The sequence below is a fragment of the Meriones unguiculatus genome, chromosome 1, assembly GCF_030254825.1.
Source record: "Meriones unguiculatus strain TT.TT164.6M chromosome 1, Bangor_MerUng_6.1, whole genome shotgun sequence".
NCBI classification, from domain to species: Eukaryota; Metazoa; Chordata; class Mammalia; order Rodentia; family Muridae; genus Meriones; species Meriones unguiculatus.
The window spans coordinates 43492494-43508445 of NC_083349.1; the positions used below are offsets into that span (position 1 = coordinate 43492494).

At 44.2% G+C, this 15952-nt stretch overlaps 2 long non-coding RNA genes across 3 annotated transcripts in view; one reads left to right on the forward strand and one right to left on the reverse strand.

Annotated features, from left to right (window-relative positions):
* LOC132647189 (uncharacterized) overlaps nucleotides 1-15952 on the forward strand; it is a 107475-nt gene that overhangs the window by 63421 nt on the left and 28102 nt on the right. The window contains exon 1 of one of the 2 annotated variants that reach the window (XR_009585501.1): nucleotides 15283-15379. The exons of the other annotated variant lie outside the window; for it this stretch is intronic. This is a non-coding gene — a long non-coding RNA (uncharacterized LOC132647189). Of the gene's footprint in view, nucleotides 1-15282; nucleotides 15380-15952 lie in introns of those variants that run through there. 2 annotated transcript variants of the gene reach the window in all.
* LOC132647192 (uncharacterized) overlaps nucleotides 1-15952 on the reverse strand; it is a 132089-nt gene that overhangs the window by 35688 nt on the left and 80449 nt on the right. The window lies entirely within an intron of this gene.

The following is a 15952-nucleotide window of genomic DNA, read 5'->3' on the forward strand; positions in this document are numbered from 1 at the left end:
TGGAAATTTGGGTTCTCTGTCCTTACTTTGTTTTGCTCACACTAAATCTCATTATTATTGAGTTGGTTGAGAGTTTAACATTAACTTTAATGCCAGTTCTTTACCCTGTTAATGGCCAAGCCAATAAAGGCACCTGCTATCTCTGTTAAGCTAATGAGGCAAGAGGAAAGGATGGGAAGGATGGCAGGTGAGTGGAGTACACTTCATTCCCCCTGAGTCTCTGGTTGCCAAGGCAACTTGTCCTTTAACTGTAAATGGTGGTGTTTTGCTTTTCAAAGTTGTTTTCTCTCCCCTGCTTTAGCAGGCTTCTCTCTGAATTCATAGGCCCCTCTGCTTTATTTTCTCAAAGAATGTATAAGATGAACTCTAGCTAACGTCTTCTGGCAATCCCAGGCACCAGACCTAGCTTCTCTATTATTTTCTATTGCTGTCAATTTATTTCTTTTTGAAAAGGAGTTATAAGAACTGGAAGCATAATTTTGCATGTGAAATTACTAGCAGGAAGCAGCAAGTGATTAGAGTGCCCAGAAAAGGGGAGGCAGAAGCGGAGAGAGACATTTGAGAAATTGGGGGCAGGGTCGGAAGGTCTGAAATGCTCTCTCTCTAATGAGGCCCTGTAAATACCGCCACAACATTTCTAGTAATGTTGGTTCCAGAACTATCATTGCCCCTCACTTTAGCTCTCAAACCCACTGCTGAACTCAAGTCAAAGGATAGAGCAATGACAGGTACCCTAGTACTTTTTTTTTTTTTTACACAGGTTGTCTAGAATACAGGATGTCAGTGGAAGTAGGGAGACACTGTGCCTTCTGGACAGGAATGCAGAAGAAAAGAATATTCATTAACTACTGAGTCTAGTGTGGACTTGTTTCTTAGCTGTTTGATCAGCCCAACTTTCATGGGATAATCTTGGGCTACAATGACTCAAAGTCAGTGCTCTGATATTTTTATGCCTCATCAGTGAGCGCACATGCACACGCGCATACACACACACACACACACACACACACACACACACACAGGCTCACAGAGACAAGCCCTAAGGTCGGCCCATGAGTTTCCAAGTATTCTGTAGTGATTAAGAGTCCAGTTTCTAGACCTTAAATAGTGATGCCTGCCAATTATTCCATCCTTGGGAAGCTGGCCCAGCCTCCCTGAGCTACGTGCTGAGTTAGTGGTCTACCTCAGCTACCTAGTGAGACCCTGTCAACAACAAAAACAAATCAAGCAAGCAAGAAATGTAGACACTAGTCTTTGTAGTAAAAGAGCTTGGGGGGAATCATTCTTTGAATCTCAGTATTTTCCTCAGGAGAGAAACAGCCATAAAGCAGCCCTCATGCTGTCCAGCGTGGTTCAGTTAGTACATGATATCATTTTAGGAGACTTGCCTGAAAAGAGGAGCCTTTCTATTGCTCGGGCTCTCCATGGAAGCACAGCACACTGAATCCCGCGCCCTTTGTTTTCTCCTGGGAAGTGCTTCCTAAACCCCTCTCCACTGCTTTGATTTGCTGGCCAGGCACAAGCTCCTCCTCTGGGTCAGTGGAAGCTTGATTCTTTGCCAGCCTGTGAGGAGAATTCCCCAAGAGCAGTAAGTCAGAGGCGCTAATGAGTCTGTGCTTAACTGTGACTGTGTGCTCCCCTGACAATCAGGACAGGAACACCTTGCAAAACAATTAGCTTTTCACAGCCATTAGCAATTTACAGTCATTAGCACCAAAGAAACACAGCAAATAACACCCAAAAAGGAAACAGCACTGCAAGTCACAACAGGGCTTCTGAATAGCAGGGTGCCCAGCAGGTGCATGGCTGAAAGTAGACTCCCTGTGCCCACCCACTCCAGCCAATGGCACTCTTGCTTCCTCCCATCCTATCTGAGTAAAGGGCTCACAGTTTGTTTTGGTGAAGGATACATCTTCAAGAGGAAACGTTCAGAGGATGTAGTGCATGATAATGCAATTCCGATTTCCCTCAAAGAGTAGGAAATCCAAACAAGATCAGGAGGAGCGCTGTGGAAAATGGAAATTTAAGTTGAGTGGAGCTCCTGTGAGATACGATGATTTAGCGCCAAAGCTCATCACAGAGGCATTGCTAAATACTGGAGCCATGTATATCTTTCCCAGTAGGGGCTGGTAAAATAATTGTGCCATCCCCATAAAATACAAGGATGCCTTTAAAAACAGCACGTTAGGACTACAAGTAGGCCACTTTGGAAAAGGTTATAAAACACTAACAGATTATTCCGTTCTTATTGTAAAAGTGGATACACACTAAATATCAACCATGACCATCTGGGTACTAAGGAAATGAATGCCTTTCAGTTTTATTCTTGTGCTGTTTTTATTTTTATTATATGAGTATTTATATATATGAATACTCATTTTGAATACTCATTTTGAGGCCATTTCAGGTTTAACTAGGATTTGATCTCTCTGATGAGGAATTCCATAAAAAATTAAGCAGCTCTATTCTAGGAACCTGAGGTCAAGATGACCTAGCTAACTTATCTTAGTTTTTGTTAAACTGCTTACACACACACACACACACACACACACACACACACACACACACACTGCTCTCTGCAGCTTTAGAAATACCACAATGTGGCTTTTAACCTTTAAAATGCTCTAAATGCTCAGGGCTAAACTTAGGTCCCAAATACCTATGCATAGACCTGGCTGGCTGGAATAGAATTTCTTCTTCTTCTTCTTCTTCTTCTTCTTCTTCTTCTTCTTCTTCTTCTTCTTCTTCTTCTTCTTCTTCTTCTTCTTCCTCTTCCTCTTCCTCTTCTTCTTCTTCTTTTTCTTCTTTTTTTGCCTTTTTATTTTTTTATTTTATTTTATTAATTACACTTTATTCACTTTGTATCCCCCCATAAGCCCCTTCTGGTCCCATCCTCCCACCCTCCCTCCCCCTTCTTCACGAATGCCCCTCCCCAAGTCCACTGCTAAGGGAAGTCCTTCTCTCCTTCCTTCTGATCTTAGTCTATCAGATCACATCAGGAGTGACTGCATTGTCATCTTCTATGGCCTGGTAAGGCTGTTCCCCCCTCAGGGGGAGGTGATCAAAGAGCAGGCCAATCGGATTATGTCAGAGGCAGTCCCTCTTCCCATTACTATGTAACCCACTTGGACACTAAACTGCCATAGGCTACATCTGTGCAGGGGTTCTAGGTTATCTCCATGCCTGGTACTTGGTTGGAGTATGAGTCTCTGGGAAGTTCCCTGTGTTCAAATTTTCTGGTTCTGTTGCTCTCCTTGTGGGATCACCTTTCTATGACAAAAGGATGACTGAAAAACACTCTAATGAAAAAATGCAGGGTCATCTGCCAGTAAATAAGTAATGACTGCTACAATACCCTCTCCAGATCTTACTATTTCCCACTTCTTACATAAGATTCCATGCACTCTGCCCAACAGTTGGCCATAAGTCTCAGCATCTGTTTTGATAGTCTGCAGGGCAAAGCCTTTCAGAGGCCCTCTGTGGCAGGTTCCTAGGTTGTTTCCTGTTTTCTTCTTCTTCTTCTTCTGATGTCCATCCTCTTTGCCTTTCTCAATGGGGATTGAGCATTTTAGTCAGGGTCCTCTCTCTTGATTAGTTTCTTTAGATGTACAGATTTTAGTAGGTTTATCCTATGTTATATGTCTATATGAGTGAGTATACACCGTGTGTGGCTTTCTGCTTCTGGGACAGCTCACTCAGGATGATCCTTTCCAGGTCCCACCATTTACCTGCAAATTTCATGATTTCCTTATTTTTCATTGCAGAGTAATACTCCATTGTGTAGATATACCACAATTTCTGCATCCATTCTTCAGTTGAGGGGCATCTGGGCTGTTTCCAGCTTCTGACTATTACAAATAAAGCTGCTATAAACATGGTTATGCAAATGTCCTTACTGTGAACTTGAGCCTCTCTTGGATATATGCCTAGGAGTGATATAGCTGGATCTTGAGGAAGCGCTATTTCTAGTTGTCTGAGAAAGTGCCAGATTGATTTCCAGAGTGGTTGTACAAGTTTACATTCCCACTGGCAGTGGAGAAGGGTTCCCCTTTCTCCACAACCTCTCTAGCATGTGTTGTCACTTGAGTTTTTCTTCTTTTTTTTTAAAGGGTTTTTTAAATATAATTTTTTAATTTTTTACAATTTATTCACTTTGTATCTCAGCCATAGTCCCACCCTTGTCCCCTCCCTCCCTCCATCATCTCCTCCCATGCCCCTTCCCCAGTCCACCTATCGTGGAGGACCTCCTCCCCTTCCATCTGACCCTAGCCTATCAGGTCTCATCAGGACTGGCTGCACTGTTTTCCTCTCTGGCCTGATAAGGCTGCTCCCCACTTCAGAGGAAGGTGATCAAAGAGTTCATTGAGTTCATGTCAGAGACAGCCCCTGTTCCCCTTAGTAGGGAGCCTATTTGGAGACTGAGCTACCACAGGTTACTTCTGTGCAGGAGTTCTAGGTTATCTCCATAAATGGTCCTTGATTGGAGTATTAGTCTCAGAAAAGACCGCTAGGCCCTGATTTTTTGGTTCTGTTGTTCTCCTTGTGGAGCTCCTGTCCCTTCAGGTCTTTCTATCTCTCCCTTCTTCAGTTGAATCTCACATCTGTAAGTAGAGGAGATGGGATTTATTCCCACTCAGTTAGGTTCTGGCATCCAGGCCTCTCAAGGAAGAAGAAGAAGAGGAGGAGGAGGAGACATCTGGTGCCAACAGCAGAAGGTGGAGTCCAAGTGTAAAAGAGATGTGTAAGATACAGAAGGAAGCTCACATTTTCCAAGAGAAGCATAGGAAAACCAATTTCCGGCAAGGCCTGCTTTAGGCAGACTAGAGTGCAAATGAAGAGCTCAAAGTTTGGTGTCTTTGAGTACTTGCATTTTATGGAAACTGAGTTGTAGCCTTGAGGCAGATTTGTCTGGTGAGGTTGAGTCCAGGAGCTCTAGCTTCCTTCAGAAGTCACAGTCGGAAAGAAGGTGAGTGAGGCCTGATTTGTATTTGATTTGTATTTCCTTTTTTGTAGAAAAGCATGGCTTTTCTCAGTATTCTCCTACATAGAAAAAAATTGCCCCTAAATCTTTATCAGTTTTCAAACTTGCTTTCTTCTTGAAGTAACTATTCTGGGTTAATCTATAGTCTGGAAAGCGGGTGCTCTTGGAATTTGTGGGGTGAATGTTGAGGACCCAGGGCAATACTAGCAGAAAGTAGCCTCCCTTGACGAACTCAGGCAAGGAAGACCAAGGAGGGGATGTTCTCAGGGATACCATTTCATTAAGGATGGATTCTGAGAATTTTGGTTTTCTTAATTAACACAGTGGTAGTGTCATACTCTACTGACAGGACAGGGCCTGAAACATGTAGACACCCTTGTGTGGGCTATTCATCCTGTTTTCGTACTGTGAGTTTACAAGAACAGAGGCTTCTTGGCCGCCCATCTCTCTTCCCTACTGCATTGGGAAGTGCCTAGTAGATGAAAGATGTTAAAGCTATGCCTGATAAAATGTATAAAACACGTGCTTGGGTTTTCTAGGACAATAACTCTTTAAATATTCTGCAATTGTATGAGTGGTTTGAATCCAGGAATACTGGTCTCTACGTGGATGGTGGTTTTTCTGGGCATGCTAAATGGGTATTGTAGCAGTCATTACTTATTTACTGGCAGATGACCCTGCATTTTTTCATTAGAGTGTTTTTCAGTCATCCTTTTGTCATAGACAACCCAGCCGGTACTGTTGCAACTAAAACTCATAAAGAATGTGGATTCTGATCCTCATGTGTCAGCAACTTCAGAAGTTTTTATTTCTGAGCGAGTTTTTCAATTCCAGACAGCTCACCGGGCCCCACTCTCTGAGTCCTTCCACTAGCACACCCTTGGCCATTCGGCTTTTCTGGTCCCTTGGTATTGTAGCTCCAAAAACTGTGCCCTCGAGCGATGGCATCTACATCGTGGAGGAGGAACTCACTGTTGCTTTTGCTAACAGTAAGACCTTTAAATACAATCTACTCCCCAATAGCTCCCATGCCTTATTGGTCAGAACTAGATTTTCCCAAATCAGTCCCAAAAAGGGGCGATAGAATTTCCATTTGTGGCAGAAGGCAATTTTGTTCCATCCTCTCAGGCCAGAGGAAAGACTCCCTTTTTCTTGAGTGTGTTACTCTGTGGATTTTAAAACCGAGAGGAAAAGATAGAAAGAAGAGGTGTCACAATCAATAGTGTTTGCCCCAGGCCCAAGCCCAGAGTTTTGTCCCTGTACCGTATTTTCTTTGCCATATCTCTGGCTCCATGTTTGTTCCTTCCCCAGAATAAGGCTAATGTTCTAAGGCTGCTAGAAAACCCTAAGCATTCCCGGATGCTGCCCTGACCTTGACCACCTCAGAGCCGGGAGAAAAACATAATTTCCCACTAGCTCTGGCCCATCCTTAAGCTGTGGAGCACAGTTCCAACCCAGTGTATGGAGATAAGTGAGAGTTAAGAGTACTTGGGGGAAGAGGAAGTCAGGTCCATAGATGAGACTGGCAAAATTTCAGGGAAGGCTCTCGGCAGGACTTGGAACTCAGAGGTCCTCTCCTGAATGGGAAAGAGGCCAACTCAGCTGTAGGCTGAACATTGTTCAGGTGGAAGGACAAGAAAAGCATTGGGTCATACTTCCAGTATGCATGGGATTAAAAAATAAAGGCCAGGTCTGTAGCAGGAAATTAAGGAGAGGCTTGAGGATTTGGAGGAACATGTGACTTAGGTCAAAATACCCATAGGCACAGGTGTAGCAGTGTATAATCGATCAATACATGGCTCTCTATGTACAGTACTATCGTACGTAAAATTGCTATGTGTAATCTTATGCATCAAGTCTGAGTGATATGACATGGCATGATGTTATATGAGGTCATATATAATCATAAGAATACAATATGATGACAATAACCAAAATGGATGGCACATTGACTTTAACAAACAGGATTCAAGGTACTTTCCTTACATAATTATGCATAATTCTATGCTCAGGCAAGTTTGCCATAATCCAGAGGCTAGGTACTTTGTGCCCAGTTTTTTCTGGTAGAGGGTGGACTCAGGAGTCAGGACTATAGGCTTGTCTCCTCTACAACCCTCTTTGTCTCACCGTTGCTGTCTCGCTTCCATTGACCCCCTTGCTACCAGTGTGTTAATGGGCTTAGCTATGGCAAGCCCAGGTGGAGGGCACAGACAAGGCAGACTGGACACCAGAGAGAGTGCAAGGAAACTGATCAGAAACAAAAATCTAGCCAGAGACATGAAAATAATTACACATGAAATTATTTTAACTGTTCAGAGAACAAACGAATTTACCGAGTCTTCGTTTTATAAGAGTTCCTGAAAATAATAGAGAAGGTGAAACTTTGCTCTCTTTCTCCTTTCTCTGTCCTATAACGCATGCAAATTTATGCAGGCGTTATCAGGTTTCTCAGCAGCCCTTCCCTGGTCTAGAAAGCATGTTCATTTACTTAAGTCAGAGCCACCCTATTCTTTCATCCAGTTCATTTACCTAATTTGTTTGTGCAGTCTCTTTCAGGCACCGAGTACCAAAGAGGGCAATGGAGGTTTGAAAAGAAACACTGACTCCTGCCTTAAATGAGATAACTCAGCGCTCTCATAAGATGCTTCAGCTGTCCAGCATCTGCCAAAGGCTCTCTGCTCTGGTCAGATCCCCACAGCCCTGTAGCAAGGAACTGCCATATTGTAAGGAGCTGACCGGAAAGTGGCAGTAGAGGTGCAGAAAATGGAGACTGTGAGGAAAAGAGGATGTTAGTTAGATGAGTCCCATATCTTTCTGATTAGAGCAAAGTCTGGTTTGGAAACCCTGAGCTGGTTTTTAGACACCAAATCCTCTAAGGATTTGAAAATATCAAAACATCCAAGAACTGATCAAACAAGCTTGGTTTCATTGAGATTCCCCTAGGAGGATGAAAAGACATACACTGGCCAGAGAAACTGAAATAATAATACCTTAATTAATTAAATGTTCAGAGAACAAAGTAAGTTACATTGGTCCTGTTCTACAGAGGACAAAGAGGAGTGCTGGGAAATAGCCTTCTGGACATGACATGGCCATTGCACTCAGGAGGTCACAGCAGCTATGGCTACCTGCACAGGGCCAACCCTGTCAAAGTCCCAGCATGGAGGGGGCATGGCATTAGAGGGTCCATCCCAGCTGAGGAGCTATTGGTAGTCTATGGCTGCTAGCAGAAGAGAGTCATTTGTGTTTAGTGGTGCAGCCATTGGTGGGTTTCCCATGCTCCAGTGGCTGTCTCTGTACTCATTATGAGTATGGGCAGAACCCAGGGCTACATGAAAAAGTAGAACAGGGCAAGAAGTTGGCAGACAGGTGTGTTGGGAGGGGTCTTGAGGTAGTTGGAGCAGGGGAGGAATAGGGGATGGATATGATAAACACATATTGCATGCATGTAAAAACAAAAGGTAAAGAAAAGGCTAAGGATGTGGCTCAGTGGTAGAGTGTTTGCCTAGCTTGTGTGAGGCCCTGGAGTCCATGCAAATTACCTATACAAAAAGCTTCCCATTTCACTTCACAGGGTCACAGAGGGGGCATTAGGCTGTAAGAGGTATATATGCCGACAGTTTCACTCTCAGAACTCCATGAAGATAGATGTAACTCCTGCAGCTGTTTGATTACTTCATAGATACTCTTCTAGTCTGACTTTTGGCTTGACTGATAGACCCTAATACTGTCCATGAACGTTCCTCTGTATATTCAAGATCCAATGATTAGCAACACTCTTGAAACAATTCTAGACTCGTCCAACTTTCTCTCTTCCTTTTCTTGAAGCTCTTATTACACAAGCCCCCAAATACCAACAGGCCCTCTGGAATCGCTCTATCCTTAGGAAGGCCTGAGAACTTCCATAGAAATTACTCCCCATGACAATGGCATACAGGCAAAGCAGCTTTCCATGTCTGAAGCACCTGGCCTCTGGAGGGTACACCCAATTATGATTATGTCTCAGATGGAAGAGATGGCAGAATGGGACCCAGGAGACACCATGCAACCACTTCCACTAAAGCCTGGAAAAGGAGTCCTATTTTTTTCAGTGCCCAATGTGTACTTCTGCAAAGTAGATCACTGAGACAGGTCCTCCATTCTTGGCAAGTTTGGGAATATTCCAGTGAGATCTGCAAATCCCTAATGTTCACTTCATTGTTATTTTCCTTGTTCACGATAAACACCCACTGAACACCCCCGGGGGGGTCTCTGAGCCTTTGGAATTTTAGGGGTTGATGCATATGTAGTCCAGTCCTACAGTAGTCACTGTATGAAAAAGGACATTGCCTCTGTCGGAGCTCATCTGAAGGAAGGGTGCTGCAGGAAGACGTGGCAGAGCAAAAGCAGAATGTCCCTGGGTTAAAAATTCTAGCAACCTGTGCATGAACAGAGAGGAACAGGCAGTCCCCTGATGCATCTTTAGCCTCCAAAGTCTTATTTGATCTCAAACAGCTGGAAGCTTCTGTGGGACACGGAAACACCAACACTCAGAGGGCGTGCTGGGCAGTGGAGGGAGCTGATGACAAAGTCAGAAGCCCTGCGTTGAGCTCCAGCTCTGCCTCAGCTGGCTACGTGACCAGAAGCAGGTCACCAAACCCTGCCCAGTGTGGGTTTTCTTGTCTGTCCGGTGGAAAGCACTGCTTTCCCTCATAACCTCACAGGTCTGGTCATTCTTGACTGCCTTTCCTGCACACAGTGTACAGAGCCCCTGGTGCTGCCGTAGTCAGCCCCGGACAGCAAGATTAAAGCAGGGAAATGAGCCAATTAATATTACTTTTGTGAAGAATATAACACTAATCGCCACTGCTACCAGCTGTTGGGCTCTTACTGTGCATCAGACATTCTGCTGGGACTTCGGGGGCATTGGTTATTGCTCAAGGTCATACGGCTGGCGAATCCTACGCTAGAATTGAAAGCAGACGCTTCTGACTCCACAGCCAGGGTCTTAACCCTGTGTGCACTTTATTCCGTGTGACCAAATAAGGCTCTTCAAGTCCTTACAGAGAGTGGATGAGACGTCCTGGCTTGTCTCCTAGGATATTAATAACCAAGCAAGCAACCAACCAGCAAAACACACTCAAAGAATACCCAAACACAGAGACTCTATACTTTTGTTGTTATGGTTGTTTTGTTTTGAACAGACTTACACTTAGCTGAACTCATATCAAGCTAGCAATTTCCCAGCATTCCTTCTCTAGTGCTGGCATCACAGGCAAACATCTAGAAAATCTAATGCTAAACTACCATTAATGGGTTGAGTTAAATAAATGTGTAGAAAAAATGTGAATGTGTTTTTTATTATTATTAATTTCAGTTTATTCACTTTGTATTCCCCCTGTAGCTCCCTCCCTTCTCCCCTCCCAAACCCACCCTCTCTCCCCCTTCTCCACCCACATCCCTCCCCAAGTCCACTGATAGGGAAGGTCTTCCTCTCCTTCCTTCTGAACCTAGTCTATCAGGTCACATCAGGACTGGCTACATTGTCTTCCTTTGTGGCTTGGTAAGGCTGCTCCCCACTCAGGGGGAGGTGATCAAAGAGGAAGCCATCAAAGAGGAGGCCAATCAGTTCATCCCCACTCAGGGGGAGGTGATCAAAGAGGAGGCCAATCAGTTCATGTCAGAGACAGTCCCTGTTCCCATTACTGTGGAACCCACTTGGACACTGAACTGCCATGGGCTATATCTGTGCAGGGGTTCTAGATTATCTCTATAAATGGTCCTTGGTTGGAGTATCAGTCTCAGAAAAGACCCCTGTGCCCAGAATTTTTGGTTCTGTTTGCTCTCCTTGTGGAGCTCCTGTCCTCTCCAGCTCTTACTATCTCTCCCTTCTTTCCATAAGATTCCTTGCACTCTGCCCAAAGATTGGCTATAAGTTTCAGCATTTGCTCTGATACCCTGCAGGCTAGAGCCTTTCAGAGGCCCTCTGTGGTTGGCTCCTATCCTGTTCCATTTTCTCCCTCTTCTTTTTGCCAGTAGTTACCAACATTGCTTTTTATTTGATATACAGCTTTTTCTTTGTTAGATAAATGGGATTCCATTCCCACCATCCATTCAGACAAAAATAAATAAACAATAACACAAAATACCCATTCCATGGCTAATGCCCAGGAAATCCCCGGAGTCAACATCCACTGCAAAGGGCATCAACAGAATATTGAGGACAGACAGAAAGTAAGCTAGTGTAGCCCGAGGTTGTCAGAGAAACTTCCCTAAAAGAACTGGTGACTACATGTAATAGAGGTCAAACTATTGGAAAAGAAGGTCATGGAGGGAAGGAAGGAGGAGAGAACAGAGCAGACATAGTGTTGTTGCTGTGGCTCAGAGGCAAGATACACTCACACAGTCGAAAGAGGTATCACAGCAACAATGGAAGTTAGAATCTGGGGGTAGGAAGGAGGTGAAGCCAAACTGGTAGCATGTATTGCTAAGTGTGGTGTAACGAGATGGTTAAGCTAACTGAAGAGGCTTAGGCCTGGACTGAGGAGTGGCTTCTAATCCCATTTTTTGTGTTAGAAAGCACAGAACCAGTTAGTAAACATGGCAGTAATCCCCACAGCAGAGGTGGTTGAGCCCACCTGGGGTACCAGGAGTGGGAACAGGGAGAAGCATGAAGTCTATCCACCCTCACAGGGTGAGCCCATGTGACTCCCTGATGGAAGGGACAGAACGTAGGGAGGGTGCTGGTGGGCTGCCTTGTCCTCTCCAGGTAGCATGGTAACAGCTCTGCGTCCCCTGATTTTTAAATGCATCAAGCCATCTGATGTCCCCCATCCCAGAGCTTCTGTGTTTCAGGCTGCCTTTGCTCAACAGCAGAAAAATGGCCACGAACTAACTTGCTTTACGGTAAACTATCCTTTCTCTGTCTGTGCATTCAGGAATGCCATTCTCCTTTCACAGCTACAATGCATGAATGGGTGTGTTTATAACTGCCCCCCCCCAGAAACAGCAGCTATCAATACATAGAAAAAAAGAGGCTAAATAAAGGAAAGTGAGGGAAACTGTTTAGCACCCAGAGCCATGGTGTGACGGAGGCACACCAATACAGTCCAATACGGTCACATCGTCTACCCATGTGCAGTTTGCACAGTCATGCCTGTACCATCAGATATGGTCATGTGACTTGTTCTCGCTGAGGGATGCACTGATGAAACTTGGGAGAAGGAAGGGTTATGTCTCCTGTCTCTGTTGCCTACTCACCCTGTGGTTGCTGGCTACAAGCCAGAGAAAGGCTGGGGGCAAAGGAGGTTGACTTTGTTCATTTCTTGTTTCATACTCTTGTTCATTTCCACTGTTTTCGTTCTGAAAAGGAAAAGGGTCCATCATGGAGCACTTTCCCTGGTGGACTGTGATGGATGGTTTTTTTGTTTGTTTGTTTGTTTGGGGTCTGGAGTGCTCAGCTCTGGTCGTTTGCATTTGAAAACTCAACACTGGGCAAAGCCTTAGTCTAGAGTTAAGTACAGCTGCTCACAGTTTCCTCCCTCGTGCTCCATAGACTGGGAGATGGAAGGCAAGATGGGGCAAAAGGCAGGTGAGAGGCTCAGAGCAGATGACCGTGCACCAGAGCAATGTGTCCCTCTCCTCCGTGAGTGTGTCATGGATTCCAGGGATGGAGCCACAGGGCTCTGAGCATCTGGAGAGGAGTGTTGTTGTTCCAGTAATCCTGCCTAAACCTCTCCCCCAGTGAACCTGTCTCCTAGTGTGCTGGTCCCAGGCACTTAAACCTCACAGAAAAAAACAAAAATAACACACACACACACACACACACACAAACAGACATAAGTCAAAAGACAGACGTACGTCTTAAGGTTACTTCAGGGCTGGCATCATGAGGCTGTGAAAGAGGACAGATGGATGGGAGAGGACTCGCTGGGGGCTGGAGTTCACAGATCCCGAGCCTTGAAGCCATCTCTGCTCAGTCTAGACTCCACAGCTCAGAACCAAAGGAGACAATGACATGAGTCAGCAAGAAGCTGAAGGCTTAAGATTGGAGGCAGCAAGAGAATGCAGATGTATCCTAGAATCTAGGGTCCAAGACAGACCTCTGACCTTTAGGGACAAGAGGAGAGGAACAGTCCATTTCCAGTATAGAGGTAGGGAGGGAGAGAAGAGGGAAGAGGGCTAAAAAGAGAGGAGAAGGGGAGTGGAGGTCCATGGATGTGGTGAAGGTGCTCAAGAGTCTTCCTCACTCGTGTGTGAATTTCCTCTAGAAATAAAGTCACAGAGCACCCAGAACCCATTATCCCAAGGCTTATGCTTTTGTCAAGCTCACACCTAAACTTAACTACCCCAAGGCAGGATGATAACAGAGAAATTTGCCTCAGGGTTAAGGTGGACCAGGCAGGGACAACTGGAAATTACCTTCTGGCCAGGGCAATGGTGACCCTCTCAGCCATTTTGTTTATTTAATTGTGAAGCTGGTAGTCAAATCTTCCTGACCACAGAACCTCACAGCTCATGTGGGCTCCTTGACAGCCGCCCTGTCCTCCACTCTCATGTCTCTTCCTAGTTTAATAAATTTAATAAGAAATAAACTTAAGTTCACCGACAGAGGAGGTCCTCCTCCCCTTTCCTCTAATCCTAGCCTATCAAGTCTCCTCAGGACTGGCCGCATTATTTTCCTCTGTGGCCTGGTAAGGCTGCTCCACCCTCAGGGGGAGGTGATCAAAGAACCAGCCACTGAGTTCATGTCAGAGACAGTCTCTCTTCCCTTTACTAGGGAACTGACTTGGAGACTGAGCTGCCATGGGCTACATTGGTACTGGGGCTCTAGAGGTTCTAGGTTATCTCCAGGCATGGTCCTTGGTTGGAGTATCAGTCTCAGAAAAGACCCCTGTGCCCAGATTTCTTGCTTCTGTTGCTCTCCTTGTGGAGCTGCTGTCCCCTACAGGTCTTTCTATCTCCCCCTTCTTTCTTAACGTTTCCTGCACTCTGCCCAAAGTTTGACTTTGAGTCTCAGCATCTGCTTTGATACCCTGCTGGGTGGAGTCTTTCAACAGCTCCCCTATCAGAGGGTTTAGGGAGGGGCATGGGAGGAGATGAGGGAGGGAGGGTGGGATTAGGAGGGGATTAGAGAGGGGACTACAGCAGGGATACAAAGTTAATAAACTATAATTTATAAAAATATATATATATAAATAGATTTTTAAAAGTTAAAAAAAGAAACTTAATAAATAAATTTGTGTGATTTATGAAGAAGAGTCTTGATATTCTGTGAATGACCTCTCTTTTTCAGTGGTGCCTACGATTAAACCCAGAGCCTGGCTATCACTGAGCCACAGCCAAGCCAGTAATATCTTTTTTTTTCATGTTTCTAAGAACTTCAAACATACATGTAGTATGTGGATCTCATGCATGTCATGAGTGACAGGACCAAGAGCCTGTGGCTGAGTATATCACAGGCCCTAGGGGAGAGGCATGGCTCTTTTTCTCTAAACGTGAATCATCTCTTAATTTTCTCAGTTGTGACCCTTCTGTTACAGGGTTTTAGATTCTGTTGAAATCCAATTTACACATTTCTTTCCTCTTTTTCTAAACTTGGGCCTTTAATGTAATACCTATGGAACCACTGCCTAAGTCAAGGTCATGATGATTTGCATCTGTAATTTCTTTGTTTTGTCCCAAATTTCATCTCTTGCATTTAATTTGTTGATCTATTTGTGGAATCAATTTTGTGTGTGTATGAGGCAGGTTCCAATTTCTTTTCTCTCAATGTGATTCTATAACTGTAGTATTGCTATTTGTTGACAAAAAATATTTCCTTCATTAAGTTGTCTTATCATCCTAGGTGGGAATTGACTGAATATAAATGTAGGGTAAAGTCTCAATTCTAAGTTTAATTTTTTTGGATTTTGACTCTGGCTACTGTTTTGTGTTAAGAGTTCTGTGGGATTTTTGTTTTGTTTTAATTAAGACCAGGCCTCATTCTGTACCTGAGGCTGGCTTCAACCTCATTGTGTAATCCAGGCTAGCTTCAAACCTGTAGCAGTCTTCTCAGATGCTAAAAATACAGACCTGCACAACCACACCTACCTTGTAAGAAAATTTAAAACTAGTAAGTAATAGGTTAAAAAAAAAAGGATATCCTGGCTCTTCTGGGTCCCTTATACTTCCTTTGATTTGTTGGATCTAGTTTTCAATTTCTCTAAACAATAAGGCCAGTCTGAATTTGCTAACACTTGTGCTGAGTCTGTAGGGCAATTTGGGAGGCATTCCCATCTGCCCTAGTTTCTTTTCCTGTTTCTGTGACACAGGCAGAGTCAGGAGTTTATGGTGCCTCACAGTTCACATTAGGCAAAGGAAGCCAGGAAGTGGGATCTTGATGCAGCTGCTCACATCACACTCAAAACCAGAAAGCAGGTAGGGCTGGCGTGGGGGTGGGGAGGGCATGTATGGTCCTTTCTCCATATACCGAGTTCAGGATCCAGTTCTGGAGATGGGGACAGCAACACTGGGTGAGTCCTCAAAGGCCCATGTATCAAAGGATACTCAGATGTCTGCCTCCCAGATGACTATCTAACCATCGCGTCATCTTCAAATATTAAATCTTCCGAAGTATAGCCACAAGTGCCTTCAGTTTAATTGGGTCTTTTAATTATCTTTCAGTAATGTTTTATACTTTTCCAGAGTACAACATTAATAGTTCTTTTTTGAAATTTAATCCTGTTACTCCCTTTGATGTTACTGTAAATAGACTTTCATAATTTCATTTTATAAATTATTCATTGCCCTGTTAATGTTATTTTTTTCTTTTTCTTTTTCTTTTTACCAGGAGATTCTGACAACTTGGTGAACTTACCCAATAGTTCCATTTGTATTTTGAGGGGTGTTTCGGTGCTTTCTTTGTACGCAGTGAATTTGTATTTTTATAACTTTGTCTTTATTATCTGTTGTCTTATGCTTTGTTTTCTTGTTTATATGACCTCAATAGAA